Genomic DNA, 26,656 nt, shown 5'->3' with positions numbered 1-26,656 from the left:
ATTAAAGACCTACATTTGAGATAGAAAACCATTAAAATCCAAGAGGATAACACAGGCAGTAACCTCTTTGACATTGCCTATAACAATTAATTTTTAGTTATGTCTCATGGATAAGGAAAATAAAAGAAAAATATTGGAACTTCATCAAAATAAAAAACAGAGAAAGAAACTATCATAAAATCCAAAAGGCAACCTACATAATGGGAGAAGATATTTGCAAATGACATATCTGATAAAGGGTTAGTATTCAAAATACATAAAGAACATATTAAACCCAACACACAAAGAACAAATAATCCAAATCAAAAATGGACAGAAGACATCAATAACATTTTTGCTAAATCATGGGATGGCTAACAGACACATGAAAAGAAGCTCAACATCATTCATCATAAGGAAACTTACATAAAAACTACAGTGATATATCACTACACAGCTGTCAAATGCAAACTGGTTCACCCACTCTGAAAACTGTATGGAGTTCCCTAAAAATTGAAAAGTAATACTATCCTAAGATCCAACAATAGCACAACTAAGTATTTACCTAAAGAATACAAAAATACTAATTTGAAGGGATGTCTGCACCCTGATATTTATAACAGTATTATCTGCAATAGCTAAACTATGGAAAGAAACCAAATGTCCATCCACTGATGAATGGCTAAAGAAGATGTATGATATACATTATATATCAAGGAATATTACTCAGGCATAAAAAAGAATGAAATCTTGTTATTTGCAACAATGTGGATAGAACTAGAGCGTATCATGCTAAGCAAAATTAGTCAGAGAAAGATACATACCATGTGATTTAACTCACACTTGGAATTTAAGAAACAAAAGAAACCATCATGGGGAAAAAATAGAAAAGCAAACCAAGAAACAGACTCTTAACTATAGAAAACAAACTAATGGTTACAAGAGAGGACGTGGGTGGGGGTGGATAAATCGCTAATGGGGATTAAGGAGTGTATTTTTGATAAGTACATGGTTTTGTATGTAAGTTTCAATAACTAAATTTCATACCAAAGACTAACATTATACTGTTATGTTAACTGACTAGAATTTAAATGAAACTTTAAAAATAATAATATTATTTTTTGAAAAAATATTATTCTATTTTTGTGGTTCTAAAAGTCAGGTAATCCAAATAAAATGCATTTTACTTTGTTTCATTTATTAAAATTATATATAATTGTTGTTTCTGCTCAAGAATCTCCATAAAACTACTTTCATTTCCTTATTTCTCAAGCTATAAATAAAAGGATTCAACATAGGGTTGATGACCAAATAGAACAAGATCAAGATCAGTTTGTCTCCCTCTACTGAATAGAGAGATTTGGGCTTCATGTTACCGATCCATCCTGTTCCATAATATATGGTCATCACAATAAGGAGGGAAGTACATGTGGAGATCTTTGTTGTTGTTGCTGGTTTCGCTTACTTGATTGTATTTTCATCATGGCCACCAGAAAGTGAAGGTAGGAGAGTATAATGAGGAGGAAGGGGAATAACAATGTCTTAGCCCTACCTATGACCATCACGGTCTTCTGCAGAAATATATCAGTACAGAGCATGTGAAGAAGAATAGGCAATTCACAGACAAGGTAGTCAAGAACATATGGACCACAAAGTAGGAGGATTGTGAAGTAGAGAGGCACCACTGAGGCAAAAATACTGATGTCTAGGCTCCCATAAGCAATGCCACAAACACAGAGCAGTTGAACCAGATGAACAGATATTTCAGTGGGTAACAAATGACCATGTAGCAATCCGAAACTATCAATACAAGGAGAAAGCACTCAGTTGCCTCCTTCTGGTCAAAGCAGAAATAATATATGACTTTTCTGCTTGTAACACACACCTTGGGGACAACAAGTATATTAAAAATATGTTGAGAAAATCCAGATAGAGAGGCAGAAATCCATGCATATCTGCACAATGGAGTTCAGAATGACTAAGGTGATAATGGCTGTGTTTCAAAAGAGAGTCTCACACCATCAAATGCAAACCTCATTACAAATATGGCTTGAATTGGAATGACAAGTTTTTGTGGAATTTCATTGGACATACATATTATTTAGACAAAAGCAGAATTCTTCTATCAGTTCAGCTATAATCCAACCACTAACACATTTTAGAGAAGAAAAGAAAATCATGTGTGTGACTTACAAATAATTTCTCCTACCTCTTCCCAAGTTGAATTAACTGAGTTACAGCTAAAACGTTTAGTAGGGGTGTGTGGTATGATTATATGAACATGTTGGTTCTAAAAAAATCTCATAAGCAATAGCCAGAACTTTCCAATTTTATGTAATGCTCCTTTTAATTGTTTTTAAAGTAATATTATTAAAGTAGAGTAGACATAGAATACAATTTTATACGAGATTCAGGTGTGTAACATAGTGATATGATAATTCTATACAGTATACAATGCTCACCACAACTGTAATCACCATCTGTCACCCTCAGGCATTAAACTCCTTTGGATTCTTAATAATTACATGGAAATTATCCCTTCATCATGCCATTTTTATTCATTACCACATTTATCTCATTCTTAAACTTGACAACTGTAATGTCCATTAAACTTTCAAAAATTATTTATTATTTTTTTTAGAGACAGAGAAAGTGGGGAAGGGGCAGAGGGACAGCGAGAGAGAAAATCTTAAACAGGCTCCACACCCAGCATGGAGTGGCATGTGGGGTTTGATCCCACAACCCTGGGATCTTGACCTAAGCTAATATCAAGAGTCAGACACTTAACTGATTGAGCTACCCAGACACCCCCCCCAAAATTATTTTCACAAGTTTTAAATGAGTCGGTTAAATTTCAGAAAAGTAAGACTTGCCAAAAATTAAAGGCCATTTTTATTCATTCTTCAACCATAAAAATAAATAAATAATATAAATATAAATATAAATAAACATAAATGTAATATCAAAAAAACTGACACTTAATACATATATCTATTGCATGAAGCTGAATTGAGAATTAGAAGAAAATGCCATTATAAGTTTTTTGGTTTGTTTGTTTATTTTGGTCAAGGATAGTAAGTTCCATGTGAGGATATAATTTACTTACTGAAATATATTAACATGTATAGTTTCAAAAAGAACACTGAGAGGAGCTTGTTATCTCCATGTTAATAAGCTAAACAAACATATTTTTCTCATTGTTAAAATTTTCTGTTCATGAATGAGAGTTAAAATCTGTTATCTTTGGTGAAATTTGTTACCTCAACAAGCCAAAAAACTCAAAGTGAAGATTTTTAAAAAGAATACTTAGAGATACTGTATCCATTGAAGGTCAAAAGTTTCTTATATGAAACTTTTTCAAGACTAGGGTCAATTCAAGGGAGGGTTTCCAATGTTTTGGTTTATATATCTCTTCCATTAAAATAGATCATTGTCAACAAGATGATGCAAAAGTAAATTTTATTTCAGTGTGAGCATTATTCCAGTGGTATCACCAGGTTATGGCAATAAAAAACGTCACAGTGGTTAAAAGAACTTTGAGTATTCATTTGTTCACAATTTCTCACTTTTGGAAAAGTATGAAATAGCAAAATGTTTCTAGCCTTAAAACTATGACATTTATAAAGTTTCTGAAAAAGAATAAGCAAGAATGCACATAGTTTTGGGAATTGGAGCTAATGAATTAGTGTGTGCATCCTTCTCGAGTAGGATGGTATACATGTGACACAGATTTGTTTGTGAGATTTGTTTGCTTCCATTGACAGTCAGATAACTCTGTAATTTAAAGCATTTTGGACACAGCACAGAATTATTTTCATTGGTGTTTTCAGGGTACCATTTATCTATTTAATAATTATAATAGCTTTTAGAGTTTGGCTAGATTTTCAAGCAATGAGATGGGAATGTGTCAGTGGTGACAACTATCAAAGTGATTTAAATGTCATTAAGAAAGAAAAATAATAATTTATGACATTCAGTTTAAGAAATATAACTTTTTTCTTATTATCCATTAATTTTTTAAGCAATTTTTAACATAAAATATATGCCAGCTAGATGACTGGCAAGTAGTGAAAAAGTAAAAGTAATTTATAAAAGTCAAACAGAAATCTTCAATTCTAATGGGAAAGATACAGGAAAAAATATATTACCTGGGCAAAAATGTATAAACAAGTAAATGAAGAGCACTTCATTCCTTCCTCATTACATATAGAACAACTAAGTTCACATGGATCATATGACTAAATATAAAAAGTAAAATTATAAAGATTATAGAAGAAGGCATAGGCAAAGATATATTAGAGGTGAAACAACCATTACACAAAAACTGGAATTCCTCAAAAAATGGTTTATCGGTAGCTTAAAATATACTTGGCATCATTAGTAATCAAATGCAAATTCAAACCATAGAGATATAAAGCTTTCATAGTCTCAAATGACTTTTAATGACTGTTTTAAAAATATGCACAAAACAAAGCATTGAAAAGTATGCGATATAACAGAATTTTTATCACTAGTGGAAGTTTAATGTTATAAAAGCTGAAAATACTCCTTGATGTTTCTTATAAGATGTAACATGTGCCTATCCTATGAAACAGCATTAGACTTTTAAACATTAGTAATTTTTATTAGAAAGTGGACCTATAAAAAGTTGGCACATGTTCATACTAGTTTTTTTTCTATAATAATCACACATCAGACCCAATCAAAATAATCAAGAGGAAATAAGGGAGAAACAGAGTAACTCTATATAGCAAACAGAGAAACTCTATATAGCAAAATGTCACTCAGCAATAAAAAAACCAAATATTGATATTCACAACCATGTGTGTGGTCCATGGCTACTGCAGTGTCCAGGTTTCTTCCTCTTTCTCCTCTGCTCCTGAGCTCCCCACTGCAGGCCAGGTTCTGACACCTGTGGTATGAAGGGTGGCCACTGAAACAGCAGCAACAGAACCTGGAAGATAGCAGCCTAAGTGACCAGGGGAGAGTCAATGCCCAGGAGAAGGTTCTGGCTGGAAAACCATCTGAGAAGCTGTGGGGGGGGGGGGGGCAAGAGTTCCTATTGATGGGGCCTGGAGGGCATTTCCGATGGTCTACACACTGCGCCAGGCCCAGCAAGCAGGGCAGTAGGCACTGAGGTCCTGACCCAGGAAGAAGGACTACAAGAAGGGAGGCAACAGGTGGCTCAGGAAAGGCAGGAAAATGTGTTTAGAGGTGTGGCCAGCAACAACACCAAGCCCAGTTTTAGGAAGGTCAGACATGAAACTCCCATGCCATCAGGGCCACATGGTATACAGTGGGGCCAACAGGGAGTGCCCACCACACTCCGTGCCTGTACCACCTGAATGGGGAGCCTACTGACCTCCATAGGGTCACCCCCAGCCCATCCAGTTTCCGCAGTGCCACAGGCACACAGAGGGAGAAGGGGAGGCTCCAACCTGTGGGGAAGGGAGGAGGCCATGACAGGGGAAGGATGCTAAGGGACAGAGCACAGCTACAGTCCACCTTCTGGGGTACACCCTGCACAGTCCCACTTATACCCAAGAAGGTCTTCTACCATCACAGGCAACTTTGCACAGGTCCCAGTGAGGGCAGCCCATGAGCCTGTGCTGAGGATAACTATTGACAAGTACAGCACCACCAGACAGCCCAGAACAAGTACTGCCACTCAGCCCAGGGTGAGCCCTCAGGCACAGGGCAGAGGTCACAGCCCACTCCTCTTCCCACCTGCATCCACAGAAGATGCTCTGGCACCTCTAAGAACTTCAGGTTTCTGACTGGGAGTCCAGAGCTTGAGCGAGAAGCAGAACTGCCTGAGCCTAGTCTGGCAGGGAAGGAGGGGTGGCCCTGGTGGGGTCAGCCTGGAGGGGCATCCCTGGCACCGCACCTTCACTGAGACAAGGGACTCCTGGCTTCCAGACCCAGAGGCCAGCCTCCCTCCAGGTTCCCAGGGCCCCATCACCTGGCTCAGCCCCGGCAAGGAACAGGTGCACAGGGTAACAAGGTTGTGCTGTGGGGTAGGGGGTGGGGTATCTCCTACTCACAAGACTCAGGGAAGCCACAGTCCTGTCTGTGGGCTTCCATCAAGGAGCACCACAACCTTGTATTTGTTTTAACTTTGGACTTTATTATTTAGTCAAATTGTGGACAATGGAGGGGAAACATAGGTTATGCACAGAAAATGGCACCTACTTCTGTTCTCAAAGGTACAAATTTGTGGACAGAAAAAGACTTAGGTCCGTGCTAGCATCTGGGAACAGTTCTCAAAGGGCTTACTTAGTTTTATTTTCTTGGATTTTAAGAATTCCTAACATCCTTTTTCATCCTGGATCTTGGGAGACAAATAGTGCTTTAAATGTCCCATATCAGCGATTTTATTCTCCAAGATAAGTGGCATCTGGCAACATAGTTCCTGTGACTGTAGGAGAGAAGGGAGTGGTTTTATAAAAGTACTTCAGGAACTTTGGTGCAAAAGTTAGATGAATTGGCTGAATCATCTCTATGGTAACAACTTTCTGTTCTTTATTGTCATTACTTCCTGCTGACAACTTAATGTTTCCATTTCCAATTTCTTCACATGCATAAAATCTTATGCAAAGGACACCATAACAGCACCTGCAATGTGAGTGTGGTCTTGGCATTCATGTGCAAATTCTCCAGAAGGCATCTGACCCCACAAACTGTACAAGAATGTTCAGTTACCTCAAGTTCAGTCCATGAAAACATGTCATGTACAAGTCTTTTCAGCCTTGATACTAACCTTGCCAGTCATGGGACCCAGCCTCAGCCATGAGCTGACTGTATGAGTGCCCCCAGGGGGAAGTGCCTCTGGACCCAGTGGACTCCTACAGTGGACTCCTTATCCTACAGGCTGGATAAGGTGCCATTGTTTTAATGTACTGAAATTCCATTTGTAATTGGGCTAAAGTTATTCAATAAGTTTCCCTTATAATCCATAGAATGTACAGTGATATTTTAATTTTCATTCTTTTTTTAAAGTTTGTTTATTTTGAGAGAGTCAGAGACAGCATGAGTAGGGAAAAGGCAGAGAGAGAGGGAGAGAGAGAGAGAGAGAGAGAGAGAGAGAGAGAGAGAACCCCAAGCAGTCTCTGCACTATCAGCATGGAGCCCTATTCAGGGTTCAAAACCACAAAACCATGAGATCATGATCTGAGCCAAAATCAAGATTCATACATTTAAACTACTGAGCCACACAGGCACCCCTAATTTCTTTCTTAATATTGATATTTTGTGAGTTCTCTCTTTTTTTACTCAGTAGGGTCTTACATATTTTATTATTTTTTTTCTAAGAGCCAATATTTATTTGGCTTGAATTCCTGCATTCTGTATATATTTTCTACTTCATTTTGACTTGAGTTTATTCGTATTATTATTTTCTGTTACCTACTTTCAGTAAAGTATGCTTTTTCTGGCTGTGTTATGTGGAAATTTGCATAACATATTTTCAACCTGTTATTCTGATTAAGGTGTTTAAAGTTGCAATTTCACCATGAAGCCCTGCATTAGGAAGAAACCACAAATTTTGTGTTGTGCTTTTATTGTCAATATTAAAATACTTTCAAGGTATTTTCTATTTTGTTTTTTTTTATTTTTTCTTATTCCCAAGGTTTACATAGAAATGGTTACTTAATTCTCAATTCTTTGAGAATTTTTATAAACATTATATTTTATTGAATTCTAATTTAACTCCATTATTAGAATATATGCTTCATATGATTTCCTTCCTTTGAACTATGTTGAGAATGATTTATGCACCAGCCTATGGTCTGTCTTGATGAACTTTCCATATTCACTTCCTGAGAGTTTGAAGGCATTCAGAGACTGTCACTCCAAAATATGCCACTTTGGCATGTGGATTGTTTTTAGTTATAGGCTCTAACAATAGCAGGTGAATAAGGACACTCGGACCCTCCTTTTTATTCTGAAAGCAGGAGATAAAACTCCCTGTGAAATGTGCCCTCCTGTACAAGGAGGGAGACATCCTTATCACCAGAGACAGGGAATTTAGGATTGACAAGGCTGTAAAAACAAACCCTGTTAATTCTTCACTATTTCTACGTGTAGCCCAAACCCCTCTGTTTTGCAAATTCTTCAGAAATTCATTGTTTCCTCTTTTGAAAGATATAACATTTTCCTGCTCTGGTCACAACTGCAGGTCTTCATTGTTTTGTAAAGGTTCTCATGTATGTGTAAAATCTCAATGAAACTTGGACACTTTTCTCCTGTTAATCTGGTTTATGTCAATTTAATCTTTAGGCCCAGCCAGAGACTCTAAGAAGGCAGAAGAGAATTTTTCCTTCTCTACACATAGAAAGTGTGTTCTGAAGATAGTGTGTTGTTTTAATGTTTAACTGGATCAAATTGTTTGACAGTATTTGGAAATTCTATATACTCACTTATATTTTTACTGATAATTACTTAGTATTTATCAATTATGGGGAGAGAAGATATTAAAATCTCTGACTATGATAGAGACTCAGCAAGTTTTCCTTGCACTTCCATAAATATTTGGCTTTATGGGGTTGGATGTTCTGTTGCATTGCTACATAATTTTATAATTTGAAATATTATCCCTTTCTTTAAACCATATCATTTTTCCAGTATGTAATACTCTTGATTATATCTCTCAATAGTCTTCACCTTGAAATTTATTTGGTAAATGTCATTGGTCACCATTTTCCCTCTGCTTAAGATGCCCATAGGATATCTTCTGTATTCTATCCTTTTCTTTTTATGCATATCTCTCTTTAGAATGCATCTTTTATAGACAGTGTAAATCAAGTTCTTCTTTACCCAGTCTGACACTTTCTGTCATTACTTGGTGTTTTGTGTTTTAAGTCTATTCCTATTTAATTAAATTTCTGATTCCAATTTTAATTCTATCTGATTACTTATTGTCCCTTCATCCTGATTGCTACTGCTGTTGTTCCTCAGTTTATCCTTTCCTGTCTTCCTTCCTTCCTTCCTTCCTTCCTTCCTTCCTTCCTTCCTTCCTTCCTTTCTTTCCTTCTTTCTTCTCTTTCACTTCTTTCTTTCTTTCTTTCTTTCTTTCTTTCTTTCTTTCTTTCTTTCTTTCTTTTTGTTAATGACACATTATTTTACTGTTCCCTTTCCTTTCTTCCACTATACTGTCACTATACATCCATACTTCCTACTTGCCTCTTCTTCCCCTTGAATCCACCATGAGAATTTTTTGAAGGATAGAATACACGTTATTAGTATAAATGACATATAACCCTTATAAAGTGGCAACACAAGTAGAAATTTGATAAATTTTTCTACAATTTATAGAAATTATAATTTTTTCTATGCATTTTTCCTCCTGTATGACCAGAATCAACAATAATTCTTTTATTCTATTTTTACTATGTTACTTTTTGTCCTCATTGTTTTAAATTTAATTCCCAGTTAGTTAACATATAGTGTAATAATGATTTCAGGAGTAGTATTTTGTGACTCATTACTTACATATAACTCCCAGTGATCATCCCAACAAGTGTCCTCCTTAATGCCCATCACCCATTTAGCCCATCCCCTGTCACCACCCTCTAGCAACCCTCAGGTCATTCTCTGTGTTTAAGACTCCCTTATGGTTTGTCTCCCTCTCTGTTTTTAATCTTATTTTTTCTTTCCTTCCCCTATGTTCATCCGTTTTGTTTCTTATTCCAAATATGAGTGAAATCATGTGATATTTGTCTTTTTCTGACAAATGTTTCTGACTCATTTCAGTTAGGATTGTACACTCTAGTTCTATCCACACTGTTACAAATGACAAGATATCATTATTTTTTATCACTGAGTAATATTCCATAGTTTATATGTATACCACATCTGCTTTATCCATTTATCAGTCAATGGACATTGGACTCTTTCCATACTTTGGCTATTGTTGATAGTGCTACTATAGACACTGGGATGCATGTGAACCTTCAAATCACAATTTTTGTATACTTTGGATAAATACCCAGTAGTGCAATTGCCGGATCATAGGGTAGTTCTATTTTGAATTTTTTGAGGAGCCCCCCATATTGTTCTCCAGAGAGGCTGCACCATTTTTCATTCTCACCACTAGTGTAAAAGGGTTCCTCTTTCTCTGCATCCTCTGAAACCACCTTGAGATTTCTAGTGTCCATTTCCTGCACCTGCATACACTTCCTCTTCCTATGTCCTATTTCTCAAATATAATAATCATTAGTCAACTTTTATTACATATATATATATATGCATACGTATGTGTGTGTGTGTATATATATATGTGTGTGTATATATATATATATATATATATATATATATATATTAACTCTGTTATTGCACATTAGATACTTTTATGGTGTTTATATATATACATACTTACTATCATGTTAATTGTGTGTGTGTGTGTGTGTGTGTGTGTGTGTGTGTGTGTGCATATGTGTGTGTGTTTAGTAAGAGAGAGAGAGAGAGAGAAAGAGCGCCAGCTGGGGAGAGGCATAGAGAGGGAGACATAGAATCCAAAGCAGGCTCCAGGCTCTGAGTTGTCAGCACAGAGCCCGACACCAGGCTTGAACTCACAAACTGTGAGACCATGACCTGAGCTAAAGTCAGATGCTTAACCGACAGCTACCCAGACGCCCCACTCTCTTGTCTTTTAGATGACATGATAAAAATAAAGTAAAATTGCTCATATTTGCTAACTTGTTAACCATTTGTGGTGACTTTTGCTCAAATAAATTAATACAAGTTTCCATTTGGAGTAATTTTCCATCAGCCTGAAGATATCTTTTAACATTTTCTGTCATCTACACAGGCTGGTGACACATTATTTCTGCTTTGTTTTATTTTAATAAGGAAGGTCCTTAATTTATTATCATTTTTAAGGATATGGATGTTTGAATTCAAGAGGTTTTTTTTTATTATTATTTGTTTTTATTTTTTTAGCCCCTCAACATGTCTTTCTGTTGTCAATTGCCTACCAATTTTTCATGAAAACTCAGAGATGACTTTTAGCCATTTCTCTACATATTAAATGTGACTTTATTTCCTGTGGTTACTTGCAAATTTTATCTTTAGTGCAGGTTTACAGCGGTTTGACTAGTGTGTGCCTAGACGTTGTTAACTTGATAATGATTTTGGTGAGATTTTCTACCCTTATTTTTCTTTTCGTGGAAATCTGTCAGTTTAAATATCTGAATTGGGAATTAAATCAATCACTATTTTTTTCATATTTTTTTCCTCACAAATCACCTGTTTCCACTGTGGGAATATAAATATACATAGATTAAAGAATGTCATATTGTGATGAGGCTCCCTTTGGTGCTACTCATCTTTTTCTCATTGTTTTCCCTCTATTCCTCAGTTTAGATAATTCATATGAATTGCCTTCATGTTCAATTTCCCATTTTTCTGCTATCTCTAGCCAGCAGTTTAGAAGTATGGAAAACTTCCTGTATCTTGTATAACCACCATTTGTCCTAAAGAAGAATTTCTAATATTACCATTCACCAAATTATTACTTCCTAGCTTGTGCAAAAATGGTATCTTAATTGTCCTTAACAAATCCATATTGCTAAATTTCTCTTATATTTTTGCTCTTTAATTATCCTATATTGTTATAGTGCCTCTGTCACTTTAAATGTATTAGATTTTCATGTGTATCAGTAGTACTAAATTGCAAAACACATGTACTTGAAGAAACTGTGGGAAAAAATATATATCTTTTGAAGGTTTTCATATAAATAGTAATGTCATAAATAAAATTGAACTGAAATGAAGTATAAAGAAAATTAATAATGCATATGTTATTCCAAAGTATGATAGAGTTTATGCCCCTACTAAAACATTTCAAATTCTATTCCAAGGTGTAATTCTTGTGTGTGTGTGTGTGTGTGTTTGAGTTCAACTTGTTGGATTGTAGACAAAGTTTTTAGAGCAGTCTTATACCTAATGCAAACACACACACACACACACACACACACACACAGACACACACACATATTAATTACAGTTTAATTTATTATGATGATTTAAAATAATATACACATTTCCAACCAAGTGATATCTGAAACTGAGTTTTTAGTAAATACTATACTATTACTTCTATTACTAAACACATCATCATCTATTAGCACTTATAAATAAAAATATTAATTATTGTAACAAAATCTTCAAAATCTAACATACACATGAAACCTGTATATTTGGTTATCAAGTTAAAATACTTTCATAGCAGACATTATTTGTTAATTTACGTACATCATGGGGCTTTGCTGGAATCATGGATGAAGCTGAGGATCCCAGAATTAAAATGACTCCCATGGATCATGTCACTTGGACCTCATCCCCTTGAGGAAGTTCCGGCCCTTGGCCAAGCTGTCCTTCAGAGCATCTTTCATGGTTTCATTCCGTAGACCGAAGATGAAGGGATTCAGGAGGGGTGTGAGAACACTAGAGAGGATAAAGAGGATCTTGTTGAGATGTAAGCTGCTCTTCTGGGAGAGGTGGACATACACAAAAATGGAGATCCCATAGCCCATGGAGACCACAGTGAAGTGAGAGGCACATGTAGCAAAGGCTTTGCGTTGACCTTGACCTGAGGGTATCTTCAGAATGGTGGAGATGACATAAACATAGGAGACCACAGTGAGTGAGAGGGAGCTGATGAGCAGGACAAGGGAGCTGAGGAAGTCTAACAGCTCAATGATGTGGATGTCAGCACAGGCCAAGTGGAGGAGGGGAGCACTGTCACAGAAAAAGTGATCAATCACATTGGGGCCACAATATGGCAGCTCCACCTTAAGGACAGTGGACGGGAGAATGAGGAGAAAACCACCCACCCAGGAGAGGATAACAAGACGCACACACAGTGAGCTGGTCATAATTGCTGGGTACTGAAGGGGGCTGCAAATGGCCACATAACGATCATAGGACATGACTGCAAAAAGTATAAACTCAGTACATCCAGAGAGGAAGTAGAAATAAGACTGGGTGAAGCATCCACCAAAGGATATGCTCTTTCTGTCTGACAGGAAGCCTGCCAGCATCTTGGGAACAGCACAGGTTGTGGTTAATACTTCACTGAAAGAGAGATTGCTGAGGAAGAAATACATGGGTGAGTGAAGCCTATAATCCATGAGAATCAGCATAATGATTAGGCTGTTTCCAAGGACTGTCACCAAGTAAGCCAGTGAAAAAATAAAGAACAGGAGACCCCCAAGAGCTCTGGTGGTTGGTATCCCCACAAGAATAATCTCAGTCACCAATGTCCAATTCCTTCTTTCCATATTTATGTCTCTTTTTTACTGTAAAGAGAGTTATAGCATAGGAAAAAGTATGGTGAATCATTCATCAAATTAAGAAATCAAGGAGAAATTTAAAATAAAATTTTAGCTACTTTTTATAGCAAAATTGAGCAAGACAATTGATATTATGATTGGGTACACCATATCCTACAAAAATACAGCTGAAGAGCTATGAAAATCAATTTTGATAACTCCATCTTTCCTTTCTATATCTGTAACACTTTGGTGGGGTGTGCTAAATATATAATTACAACTATATATTTTATCAATAAGAACTTTGTCCAGTAAGTGTTCTGATAAAATACACAAATAAAAGATTAGTTGGTACCTGTAAATATAGAAGCAATTTACTTCCAGTGTTTGTCTCGTGAGGATTGGGCCGTCCCGATGTTACAAGGGCACATAGAGAGTACAGACTGCAGCTTCAAGCCAATGGTGCATCTAGGTTTCAAGAGCCACGTGGATAGTGGGCACATCTTGCAGGCACATTTTCTCACCTGAGATTCTAGTGCTTCAATGGCCAGTAAAGGCAGAAAAATAAAAATTAATTAGCTTATCCTCCTTTGTATATTTAAAATTACTTTTTAAAGGTTTTATTTAAATCCCACTTATCTTTATAGATTTCAACTTGTCCTTCTTTTCTAACATTTATTTTTCATTGCATTGTATTGTTATGCCATTGAAGTTAACCTTTTCTTGAAATTTTTGCAGTGTAAAATATTACACAAGTAATGTGTTAATATTTGCAAAAGTGTTGATAATTTTTTTATTATGTTTTTGGAATGTCATATTTGATGGGACAGGGTGATGATTAAAAGTTTGTTTCTGAATAATTTTACAGAAAAGAGGGTTACAATGACTTGACAGAAGAAGTACAAAAGAATCCTCTGGTTTGACAAATAATCATATACAAAATAACCATGATAATATAACTATAGGGAGATTATATAACTGGCAGAAATCAGAGGCATCAATAGTGATTTTCTCCACAAAAAAAAAAATGGGGATAGAGATAAACATAATCTACTTTTGCAATAACAAACAAAAAACACTAAAATCCATTTTGAAAATAATAATCATAAATCTGCAGCAATAAGAATTGTACCAATAAACAATATATTAAATGGTACAGTTATACATCTAGGACTGGAATGAAAAACTAATGCAATTTTCCAGAAATACACACAGCATAAAATGACTCAATACGTAAAAAATATAAGCATTGGTATAAATATTTTAGAAAACACATGTGAAAAATTGAAATGTGAGTTGTAATATTCATGGTATAAAAACTGTTATCAATGCAAGGAATGCAAAATTAGATGAAAATCAGATCAAAATGTCATGAAACTATATGACATGAGAGATTACATCAAATTTATGGTAGGCAACTTTTAGAAACACAAGCAAAAATAAAAATAACATGGTAGTAAGAAAAATTGACATAATATTTTTATGTTTCAGAAAAATTAAATAATAAATGGTATATGGGGATTATTAAAATAAGGTATTTAGAAATAAATGATAAGAAATATCCATAATATTATGAGTGGAATGACAAGTCAAATCCACTAATTGGAATTAATATTCCAAATTATTTATAAGTAATATTCAGTTATAACCAAAATACAGGATTGGGTTTATTTCAAAAATGGCCAGAGAGCGCCTGGGTGGCTCAGTCGGTTAAGCCTCCATCTTCGGCTCAGATCCTGATCTGGCGGTTTGTGAGTCCGAGTCCCATGTCAGGCTCTGTGCTACCAGCTCAGAGCCTGGAGCCTGCTTCCCATTCTGTGTCTCCCTCTCTCTCTGCCCCTCCCCTGCTCATGCTCTGTCTCTCTCTGTCTCAAAAATAATTAAAACATTTTAAAAAATGGCTAATATATTTAAAATATAATCTCTAATTTTTATAGACTCTGTTTTTAAGCAATTCAATAAATGATTTCACACTATTAGGTACCATGCCATTATTTAGACAAGGCTAAACAATTTAAGGCAAATATCCCAAATATAATTTGAAGAACTAGCTTTAAACATAGTTACATAGTTTAGTTCCCCAAAATAGTTTGAAGAACTATTTGATGAGATGTGACTTGAAGCAAACCTGGACATTGAATGTTTGGGTTGAAGTTAAGAAAAGAAAAGGGGAAAAGTAGATATTACAGAAATGGAGAAATTTTTGACATCCCAAAGAAAGATGTGTGAGAGCATGGAAGTTTATTTCTCATTAAAATGAAGCAATTCTGACTTTCTGAAAGCAAATGTCAGGCTTAGTTCTAATCATATAATATTCTAACTTCCCTAGCATCTCACTTTCACACAAATGCAAAACATTCGATGCAGTTGCATTTGATCTTCTTACTAGAAATGTTTTTACACAGGGAATACCTTTGTTAAGTCCCTCATCTTCTTTCCAAACACAGTAAACCTCTTCCTCTATTACCCCATAGTCTTGTCTCACAAGAAGTGCCCCCTGCCCAATAAAAATGACTTTGATGAAGAAAAAGCAGAAGAAATTCACATCTTTTACCACTGGCTTTCCTTTTGAAACTGAATTCTTGGGCCCAGGAAACACTGATTCCCATAAAAACTGTTCAGTCCCAACTCCTTGTGATGACAAAATAGCACAGGACAATTCCACAGCACCATGCATTCCAGATGCATAGTTTTGGAGGCTAACATAGTTTTAAAAGCAGCTCTTCAGCCTATGTGCCCACAGAGAGCTTGACTGGGTGGGGAGGAGTCATGTTTTCATTCTCTCTGTGTTTGTGCAACTTTTTAATGAGTCTATTCTTCTGAGACTCCCATGTACAAAGAGAACTTTGTGTTCCCAGGAGAAGTTTTAAGACTAAAAGGATGATGTACTTCAAGTAAAATTAATTATTTTCTGTGAAAACTTGGCTAAAATGTTTTAGGTAAATCTTTTTTTAATCTATAAGTATTCTGTCCTATGATATCAGGAGCATATGTACTCCATTATTTGTTTTTATTACTTTTCAGTTTATGACTCTGATTAAAGTGCAAATATGATTTCACCATAATGTGCCTGTCTAATAAATATGAAAGATTTATTCACCAAACATAATCTAATTACTTGACCTGAAGCCTACAAGCGGGATGGTAAATATTGATGAAGAAGTTGTTCACTAAAAAAGGATCCCTGGGTAGGGGCAAGATCTATTGGACATGCAAAGTAAGTTTGTGTGGATGATGATAAGGGTCTCAATTTTTCTGATCATTTTAGTATCATTTTTCCCCAGAGAACAAACATTTTTCATTTGTTTATGTTCCTGTATGTACTTGTGGTAGTACTACATGTGTGTATATTTTAAAAAATTTTATTTATAATTATTGCTGAATATATATTGTTTTCCTGTCCTGGCAGGAATTATTTTATGTGAGCTAAAAATAATATTCTCTTCTACACTATTGGATTCACAAATGTAATTTCTTCTCCCGTAAATGAGTGTCTGCACCTTTCTCATTTAGATATAATGAGATATAATGAAATTGATGTTTTAATGCCTAATATGGATGTCCAGCTAGCTGTGTTCCCACTGAAAGCATTATAATTACTTTTCTTTCCTCCTAGGGTCCTCTGAATATTATATATATTAATATAAACACACTGTGTAGTAACTACACAGTGTAGAAATATACTACATTCTAAGTATATTTATGCTTTTCTCAAAGTTTTAGTGAAATTATTCAGAATAAATATTTCATTCACCTTGGATATTTTAATACTTAATATAGTGGCATATAGGAAGTGGTTGAAAGTATTTTATGAGTGTTTGAATGAATGAATGAATGAATGAATGACTATGGGAAATTGAAAGTATTGTCTGTTATTCATGAAGAGTGGTAAAATCTGTAAGATTTCATTACGTTTCAAAAAAAGGATTGTAAATGCAACCTTCACACTATGGACTGAAGTCTAATGAAGGTCTTATCCAAAAAGAATAGAGAATTTGGAGGCTAAGAACTTATTGAAGGTAAATAAGAAAGTGGCTTCATATAATTTATCCTAAAATTATACCATGAACAGATATTATGGCCTTACAATTTATTCCCAATGAACAATATCTGACAGAATAAACCACATAATATACAGGAAGCCTTGAATTATACATAAGCAAAACTACTATGAGAAAACGTTGTATTTTATAGTTTCTTTTGAGGCAGAAGAGAATAGTTGTGCCTTTCTCTATTTCAATTCCTCTCCTCTGTGAAAACCAAAATATTTTTCATTTTTAGAAGTTATATTTCAAAGTTGTGAATTATGACGTTTCTCCTAGTTTAGGGCTCCATAGGACCAAACAGATCTTCCTGACTTTTTTCCATATCTTCCTCTTCTTCAAGGTGTAACTTAATATGATCTCCTTGAAAGGGATTTTGGTGCTACTCCATTGCCCACCAACCCATTTCACCTCCACAGCTGTGATTTCAGAAACCCACTATGTGACCATTAAGCTGGGCTGTCATACAGGTTTTAGGTTTTTTGTGTGCTACTTTTATCTGTCTAGAGTATTATGAATTTAAGGAAAGGAACCATACCCAGAATTCACTACTGTTATGTTCAATGTCTAGCATGGTGATCAATAATTACTATAATGATTTCTATTATGAATTCTCACACTATTTCCATAGACCTCATAAGATCAGAAAGTAATGAATCTCCTCAAATAGTTAATTTAAAAAAAGAGTTATGAAATATAAATTTGGAGAAATATAATTTATCCATAACTTGAAAATACAAATACGTATTATGATAATTTTAATCAACATTTTATATATGTAACATAATTTTAGCAATAATAATCATATACACTTTTATTATCTGCTTTTCTCCATGACACTACTTTATAAACTATACCCTATATGTCTATTCCATATTTTAAATTTATTTATTTGTCTATAGGTAACTTACACAGATGGTATTATCCATCACAGTTGCCAATATGTTTTACATGTAAGGAAAAAATAATATAAACATAGAGGAGGCTCTTTTAAAGAACAATGGGCCAGTAGATATGAAAGGGAATAAAATGATTTTTGAGATAAAAATGTTATGTTAGAACAATGTCACAGCATTTTAAGAACATGATGACAAGTATGAGCATTTAACATGTGAAGATATTAAAAGAATAAGTTCAGGAAGAAGAAAAGATAATAATAAGGCACAGGTGGTGAAAATATATTGAGAACACCAGACAGCTTATAATGTAATTTGGCTTGATATAAAAAAAATATATATATAGAAGCTTAACTAACATTTATTTATTATTATGTAACAAAATAAAAAAATTAATGGAAACACAATTTTATATGAATAAATTCTGTTCAATTATTTTGTATGTGACCAAAATCAGAAATAGTCATAAAATATATTTGGGTATCATCATCTTATTATAAAGTACATTGCACTTATATATAAGATATTGTAACTTCATTTGTCAGACTCAGAAATTCTTGGGTTCTGCCTATTGTCCCAGCAAATTATTAATATTGTTTGACATCACCATCACTGTGTCCCACTTTAGACAATAAAGTATATGGTTATTCTACCAATAGGACAACACATTTGGTAATTAATTTCTTAAACTCATTTGCTTCTGCCTTCCCTTCTTTTGCTGATGTTCAGCAACATGAAAAATTCAAGAGCAAGAGAGCAGAATAGAAAATATCAGCTTTTATCACCTTCCCAACACACAAAAACAAAATTAGATTATAATAATAAATAAAAATAAAAGAAACAAACTAAAGTAGCCCTTGCAGGGCTTGAAAGTAAAATTAAGAGTCTACAGTAACAGAGTGGAGCACAATATGGAGAATCACCACACAGAGAGGACCACTCAGGAGACTAACAGAGTGAAGACATCTGGCAATGTGTGGAGAGGCTACACAGACACAGGGGGAGGCTACTAGTATCTGTCATGCAGCAGGTGCCATTGCCATGTTGAGTGGCTTCCTCTGCTGAAGACCCTAACAGTCTGGGCTGTTGTGGACTCCACCAGCCTTACAACAGCTACAGACTCCCCACAACTGTCACAGCATGGGGACCCTGCAGTGTTCATCATCACAGACCCGAGTTGACTGCTATTGCAGAAGACACTGAAAGCTTTCACCACTGAGGTAAACAGCGGCCATTGCTGGGAGACGCAGCTCTGCTCCATCATCCCAGAAGGAACTGCTGTTGTTTTACCACAGGACTAAGGTTGTGAATATCCCTACCTGCCCTGTGGATCCCCTGAACCCTAGAGTCATAACTCATCCATGTATGCTTGAGCGCCAAACTATAGCTCTGTACACCTCCCCATGTACCCATCCTCCAGACTCCAGCTCCACAGCTATTCCTTATGTGCCCATGTTCCAGGCAGTAGGACCAATGCCATTGCAAGCTAGCCAGTGCCCCAGACTCCAGAGCTGTTGTCACACTGTGAGCACCTATGCAACAGTCCCAGCTCTGTGGCTGCTCCACTGGCAGCCACCCATCAGACACTAGTGCAACCACCACTGAGAGAGGTCTCAAATAAACCACCTAATTTATGACTCAAGAAAATAGAAAATGAGCACATTAAACCCAAGTTACTACAAGGAAGGAAATAACTGAGAGCAGTAAAGAAATCAAGTAAATGGAGACTAGAAAAACACTAGAAAAACTAAATTGACAAAAGTTTAGGTACACTAAAGAAAGTGAGAATATGCAAATAAACAACATCAGAAATGAAAGAGGAGACATTAAAACCAATACTGCAGATATACAAAGTATGGATAGTTATATGCCAAGAAATTTGATAACCTATAAGAGTAAGATAAATTTGTAGGAATATAACCCACCAAGATTGAATCATGAGAACTCGGAAAGCTGAACAAATGACTAGTAAAAGAGATTGAAACAGTAATCAAAAATCTCCTAACAACGAAAGCCCAAGAACAGATAGATTCACTAGTGAATTCTACCAAACAAGTCAAGAATAATTAACATCAATCCTTCTCCAACTCATCCAAGGTATTGAAAAGTAAGGAATACTTCAAAATTCATTTTATTGGAGCATCATTATCTCTGTAAGTAAGCAGCTCAGACTTTTGTTAAAGGTCAATCAACCAAAGATCACCTAGTTGCCTATTCAAGTTGTACTTTTCAGAACTTGGGAAATAGCCCCAGGATGGTTTCAGAGACCCAATGAACTCACTGTGAGATAGCCATAAGCTAAAACTCAATTGAATATCTGACTTCCATAAACCCCTACTCTGACTGATGAACCACAGTGATATGTTAATTTTCTTGGAATTAATGTCAATATCCATTAATTCCTACAAAATCTGATTGTTCCCCTTTCCTCAATGCACATTTACACTGATAAGTGGCATGGGTTCTTTTGGAGACAGTTGAGAGGGACATTTAACATTATAGTATGTTTTTACTGTAGTGGGATCTTGCCTCAAGGGGACATGATTCCCCTTCATTCAAAGTGTCCTGGATTTCAAATCTGGGTTAAGTCTGGGATTTGACTGAGGATTATGATTTTCTGTTTTGGGATTTCAAGTTAGACTTCTGTTCACTTGACCCACATTGCTTTGACTTATTCAAACCAAATAAGGATTTCGTTACTGCCCATCTAACACTTTTCATGAGTACACCATGATCAGCTAGTTAATGCCCTACATCTCAGTGAATCAGACTATTGTGATTGTTGTTTTGACTCCATTATGCATTATGATAATCACACACATATTGACTGTAATTGATTATTACATACCTCCCAGCACCTGATCCCATTGCCCACTTTGTATTTAGGGATACCAGTACAGTGGTAGCAGTTTCCACTGTAATTTCTGACCTGCAGAAAAAAGGACTCCAGAATTTTCCAAAGATACTGGGGCTCTCCTCTCAAAGTAATTACTCACAGTCATGGTGAAAAGTGTATCTACTAGACCTTCCTGCATCAGATGAGTTGGTCTCACATGACAAAGTCCATTCTAATATATTTATCTCCTTAATCCTTTGGATTGTTACTCTAACAATTTTGCATTCCCACCAGCAATGAATGAGAATGGTGTCTGTTGTTCAACATTCTTACCAGCAATAGGTATTTATAGGGTTGGTATTTATTTATTTATTTATTTAATACAGTTCTGGCATTTCAACATCATGTAATGTAGCACATCCTTGGGCCTTTGTTTCAGCCAACTAACCAAATCAGAATCCTTACAGGTTGCTTTAAGAATTTACTAAACACGTGGTGGCTTAAAACAACAGAAAATTATTCTTCACAAGCTGGAGATCAGAAGTCTGAAATCAAGGTGTCAGCAGGTTTAACTCATTATGGAGGCTCTGGTGAGAATCTGTTCCATGCCTCTCTCCTATCTTCTGGTTGATATTAGTAATGCTAGGCATTCCGTGGTTTATAGATTATCACTCCAGTCTCTACATCTATATACAAAATTCACATGCAACTTTTTTTATAAACAAAAGTTTTCTAATCAGTTGAATAAATAACAAGGGACATTATTGTCAGATAATATATGTTTAAGTTTAGCTTTGTTAGAAACTGTCAGATAACCCATCTTCAAAAGAGGGTTTACAGGGGTGACTGGGTGGCTCAGTTGGTTAAGTGTTGGGCTTCAGCTCAGGTCATGATCTCAGGGTTTGTGGGTTTGAGCCCTGCCTTGAGTTCTGTGCTGATAGCTCAGAGCCCGGAGACTGCTTCGAATTCTGTGCCTCCCTCTCTCTCTGTTCCTCCCCCACTCACACTCTCTCTTTCTCAGAAATAAACATTAAAAACATTTTTTTTTAAAAAAGAGACTATACTACTTTGCATTCCCACCAGCAATGAATGAGAATGGTGTATCTTGCTCAACATTCTTACCAGCAATAGGTATTTCTAGGGTTAGTATTTATTTATTTATTTTTCATTTATTATCTTACTTATTCTAAAAGGGCTATAGAGAAATTGGTTTTAATGTCCATTTCCAGAATGACCATAGCTGTGAAGCATCTTTTCTTAGGTTTATTTTCCACCTCGACATATTCTTTTCCAAGAGGTACATTCAAATATTTTCCACATTTTCAAAACTGAGTTGTTTGTTTATTGGTGAATTTTAAGCTTCCTTTGTACATTTGTATATAAGCTCCTTATCTGATACATGATTTGTAAATATTTTCTCCCAGTCATTGCGTTGGATTTTCACTCACTTAATAATACCTTTAGCAGGGCAAAGTTTTAATTTTAATAAAGTTCAACTTTCAATTTTTTCTTTCTTGTATCATGCTTTGAATGTTGTACCTAAAAAGTCATCTTTCCAACAAATGTCATTATAGATAATCTATGTTTTATCTCTAAAGTTTTATAATGTTGAATTTTATCTATCATCTATCTATTTTGCTCTTTGTAAAAGATGTAAGGTGAGTGTCTAGAATTTTTTTGTATATGGATATTGAATTGTTACAGCACAATTTGTTGAAGACACTGCCTTTCCTCCATTGTGTTCCCTTTAAGCCATTGTTGACAATTAGCTAACTGTAATATATAGGTGTGTATTTCCGGGCTTCCTATCCTGTTTTATTGATCTGTTTGATTTTTCTTTTACCGATACCATACAGTCATGATTACTGTAGATTTATAATAAGTCTTGAAATCAGTTTGTTTAAATCTTCCTAGTTTGTTTTCATTTTCTAGCATTATCTTGGCTATTCTATGCACTTTGTGTCTTATATAAATTTTAGGATACATCTGTTAATACCTATGAAATTATACTTTGGGATTTTCACTTGGATTGTGTTGAATATGTAGATCAAGTTGGGAAGAACTGACATCTTGACAATATTGAATTTACCAACATGTAAACATAGAAAATATCCATGTGTATTTAGATTTTTTTTTAATTTCTTCCATCAGTATTTTTGTAGTTTTTCACATATAGAACCTGTAAATATATTGTTGAATTTGTGTAGAAATATTTCATTTCATTTGGTACCATTGTATATATACGTATATATTTTTAAATTCTAGCTGTCCATAGCTGGCGTATAGGACAGCAAATGAAGCTTGTGTACTGCTCTTGTACAACACAACCTTGATAATCTCTTAATAGCATCAGAGTTCTGAGTTGATCTAAGAGTCAATAGATATAAAGTTGGTCAATTAAGGCCGTGAACCAAAGTGAAAGTAATAAGCAAAAGCTTTATTCACTTAATTAGGCACGAGGCAAGAAAGAAGGTACCAGCTGCCCCAGTGTTCCCTTTTTCCCCATGGAATGACACTGGGTTAATGTCATATGGATCAGAGTACAAGGAAGAATCCTGTCACTGCTGAGATACCCCCGTGTTAGGGATCATGATCAAAAAGACATGACTGCCAATTGACCTGTAAGTTAGACCCAAGCACTTGGAGGCTCTCTGATCTCTGTCCTGCCCCTGGAATGTGGGTTCTGCTTAATTTTCTGGTTCCCAGAAGCTGTTCCTAGGACATAGCCTTGAGATGTAATACGATATTGAAAACACCTACATGATATATATGTGACTGCATCTAGTTAGGGCTTCTTTATAAGCTTTTAAAATTTGGAGAGTGGGCACAAGGATCCATTCATCTTGCTGACATCCAAGACAAGCGCCATATGTAAGTTCCCTCTGCTCTTATTGAAACTGCCACCTACCAAGCTGTAGTGGCCTACCTCTTCCTTTGATTACACCAGGGAAGATTCCAAGACGGTTGTGAACCTACTCAAAACCCCACCCCTTCAACAAAAGGCTCTTCTTAAAATGATTCTATGGGCAAGGGGAGGGGAGTTTAAAGGGTTAGTAGCTGTAAAGGAATGAATAATGAATCACAGTGGAGAAAGGAATCTTTGAGAGTTCCTGATGAGTAGGTGTCTCAGAGGTACCTGAAGTGTTTGGCCAAGTATCTCTGATTATGATACCTCTGAATAAAGATACCTGTGCTAGGAACGTATTTATAAGAGCATGCTGGCTGGAGGGCCAGAGTCCTTAACTGTAACTTCCCACTAAGTCTGCAGTGTGCCAGCTGTGCATCAAGTCTGGAGTAGTGAGGGCAGCTTTTCCTTCTGGGACCTGTCAGGTAAAGCACTTGTAATAGCCTATGGTTGGACCTATAAGATCATGCATGGTGTTTTGGCTGGGAGCCAAACTCTTCAACTTTATTTCCTTAGTTTCTTGGGCTCAAATGTGAAATAGACTAACTCATCATTGAACCAGATAGGTTTGGCTTTGAATAGCTGTGCCAAAAAACTGAGTAATTAGCCTGAGGCCATAGGGAGAGGAAAGTCACAATCAAGATCATTCCAAGAAGTATTACCAGGGCTACCTGGAGTATAGAACTTAGCCATAAGCTCCAATCATTGCCTAGCCAGGAAAAGATATCCCAAAATAAATCTTTCTTCAGAGAACCTGAAGTCTTCTTTTATAAGCTGTACAATGGACTGTATTTTGCCATTCCATTGATCCAGGTGCAACACAAAGTGTTAGCAATTGCACAGACTTGTCTTGGCTGGCCATCAGGAAGTTGAGGACTGTGGTCATTCAAAAATCCTGGGGCCAAAGAATTGGGTCTCATTCACTGTGTCTCCAAAGTTTAAGGTATTATTAATCACCTCAGAAAAGATCAAGGACAAGTTTTATACAAGCTTTTCTTTTTTTTAATATGAAATTTATTGTCAAATTGGTTTCCATACAACACGCAGTGCTCATCCCAACAGGTGCCTTCCTCAGTGCCCATCACCCACTTTCGCTTCCCTCCCACCCCAATCAACCCTCAGTTTATTCTCAGTTTTTAAAAGTCTTTTATGGTTTGGCTCTATACAATCTTTTCTAACTGAAGGACCCTGATAGTGGGAATAATTCCCTGGTTCATTTATTTTAGCAGAGTTAATAATATCACCTGGCATTTCCTTCACTAATCAGCATCTGCCTGGTTTTGGAGTTACTGCCTTACTTGTCTTTGTGTGATATTGTTAATTAAAGGGACTATTTTGATTATTTAGAAGTTTCTTATTGCTGACCCATATGAGCATGTTACATTGCTAGGGAAAAGACAAGTAAAAGTCTGGGCTTTAAAAAAATAAATAGGGGCCCCTGGATGGCTCAGTCAGTTAGGCTTCTGACTTTGGCTCAGGTCATATCTCATACCTTGTGAGTTTGAGCCCCATGTCAGGCTCTGTGCTGATAGCTCAGAGCTGACAGCTGACAGCTGAAAACTCTGTCTCTCTCTCTCTCTCTCTCTCTCTCTCTCTCTCTCTACCCCTCCCTTACTCTTGCTCTCTCTCTCTCTCTCTCTCTCCCTCCCTCTTTCTCAAAAATAAATAAACATTAAAAAATTAGAAAAAAAATATCCCAAGGTGGCCCTCACAGTGCTAAGAGTGTAATAATACGACCATGGAGATCAATTCATCACAAATCCCTGCCAAAGTGAAGATCAGTTAAGTGGAACTGAACAGTCTATATAAGGCAGGAGCAAGAATGGGATAGGAGAAGGCTGCCACTATCAAGGCCAAAACAACCCTAAAGTTTTTCATCCTTTTCCCATACATTCTGATTGTCCCCATCTTTGACAGGGATGAGCTAACATCTTGGGAGGTGTTTTATTCCTACAGTATAAGAGTTCAGCTGTGGAACTCTGGGTCTAGATTAATAAAGTTGGGGTATATTAGGTAGCAGAATGTTCCATTTTTTTAAAAAAAAATATCCATTCACAATACAAAGTGGCACAGCAGCCATGTTTATCGGTGGGATTGGACAATGAGTGACATATTCGTTAGTCAAGTTCAGCGCAGTGGCAACAACCTGGGACATATATATCAATAAATTTGGTGAGATGGGAGTCACACAGTCTACTCTTTAGGAGAGAGAGAAGAGATATTAGATCCGCATGCCTCCCTCAAGCTTATCCAGGCTCACTGATCTGAAAATGATGATGTTCTATCATTTGGGGGACTTTTTCCCATCAACTGAGACAGGGGCAGTCTTTTCTGTACGATGAGTAAACATAGTATCTTTCATGAATCCCCTAGTGGGGAAAACATAAATATTCACATATGGATCTCCTCTTGTGGCTCAATAGCATTTTCTATTCTAGACATTGGTACCCATCACAAGGGGCTATCCAAAAAAAAGCAGGAGGACCACCTTAGGAAACTAGAAGCCTTAAATTAATGGTCATCAATTTCAAAGTCTTTGTAGGCAAAACTTCATAAAGATTCTAATCTCCTTATCTATTTAAATTTTCAGCAAGTGGTCTAAGAACATGGGAGATTATAAGAGGGAAAAACAACTTTGTTTTAGTTTACACTATTACTACTCTCAGTACTTTTGGCCAAAAAATGTATGGGCCTTTCTCACATCAAACAATTCTCCAAATTTCTGT

At 36.0% G+C, this 26,656-nt stretch overlaps 1 pseudogene; it reads right to left on the bottom strand.

Annotated features, from left to right (window-relative positions):
• Positions 1 to 1,185: 1,185 nt before the first annotated feature.
• Positions 1,186 to 5,938, bottom strand: LOC109257119 (olfactory receptor 10A3-like; annotated as a pseudogene).
• Between the last annotated feature and the right edge of the window lie 20,718 nt (positions 5,939 to 26,656).

The sequence above is a fragment of the Panthera pardus genome, unplaced genomic scaffold (assembly GCF_024362965.1).
Source record: "Panthera pardus isolate Hobbes unplaced genomic scaffold, ASM2436296v1 HiC_scaffold_1, whole genome shotgun sequence".
In the NCBI taxonomy this organism is placed as follows: Eukaryota; Metazoa; Chordata; class Mammalia; order Carnivora; family Felidae; genus Panthera; species Panthera pardus.
The sequence above is the reverse complement of the archived record's forward strand: the minus strand, read 5'-3'. Positions and strand labels throughout refer to the sequence as shown.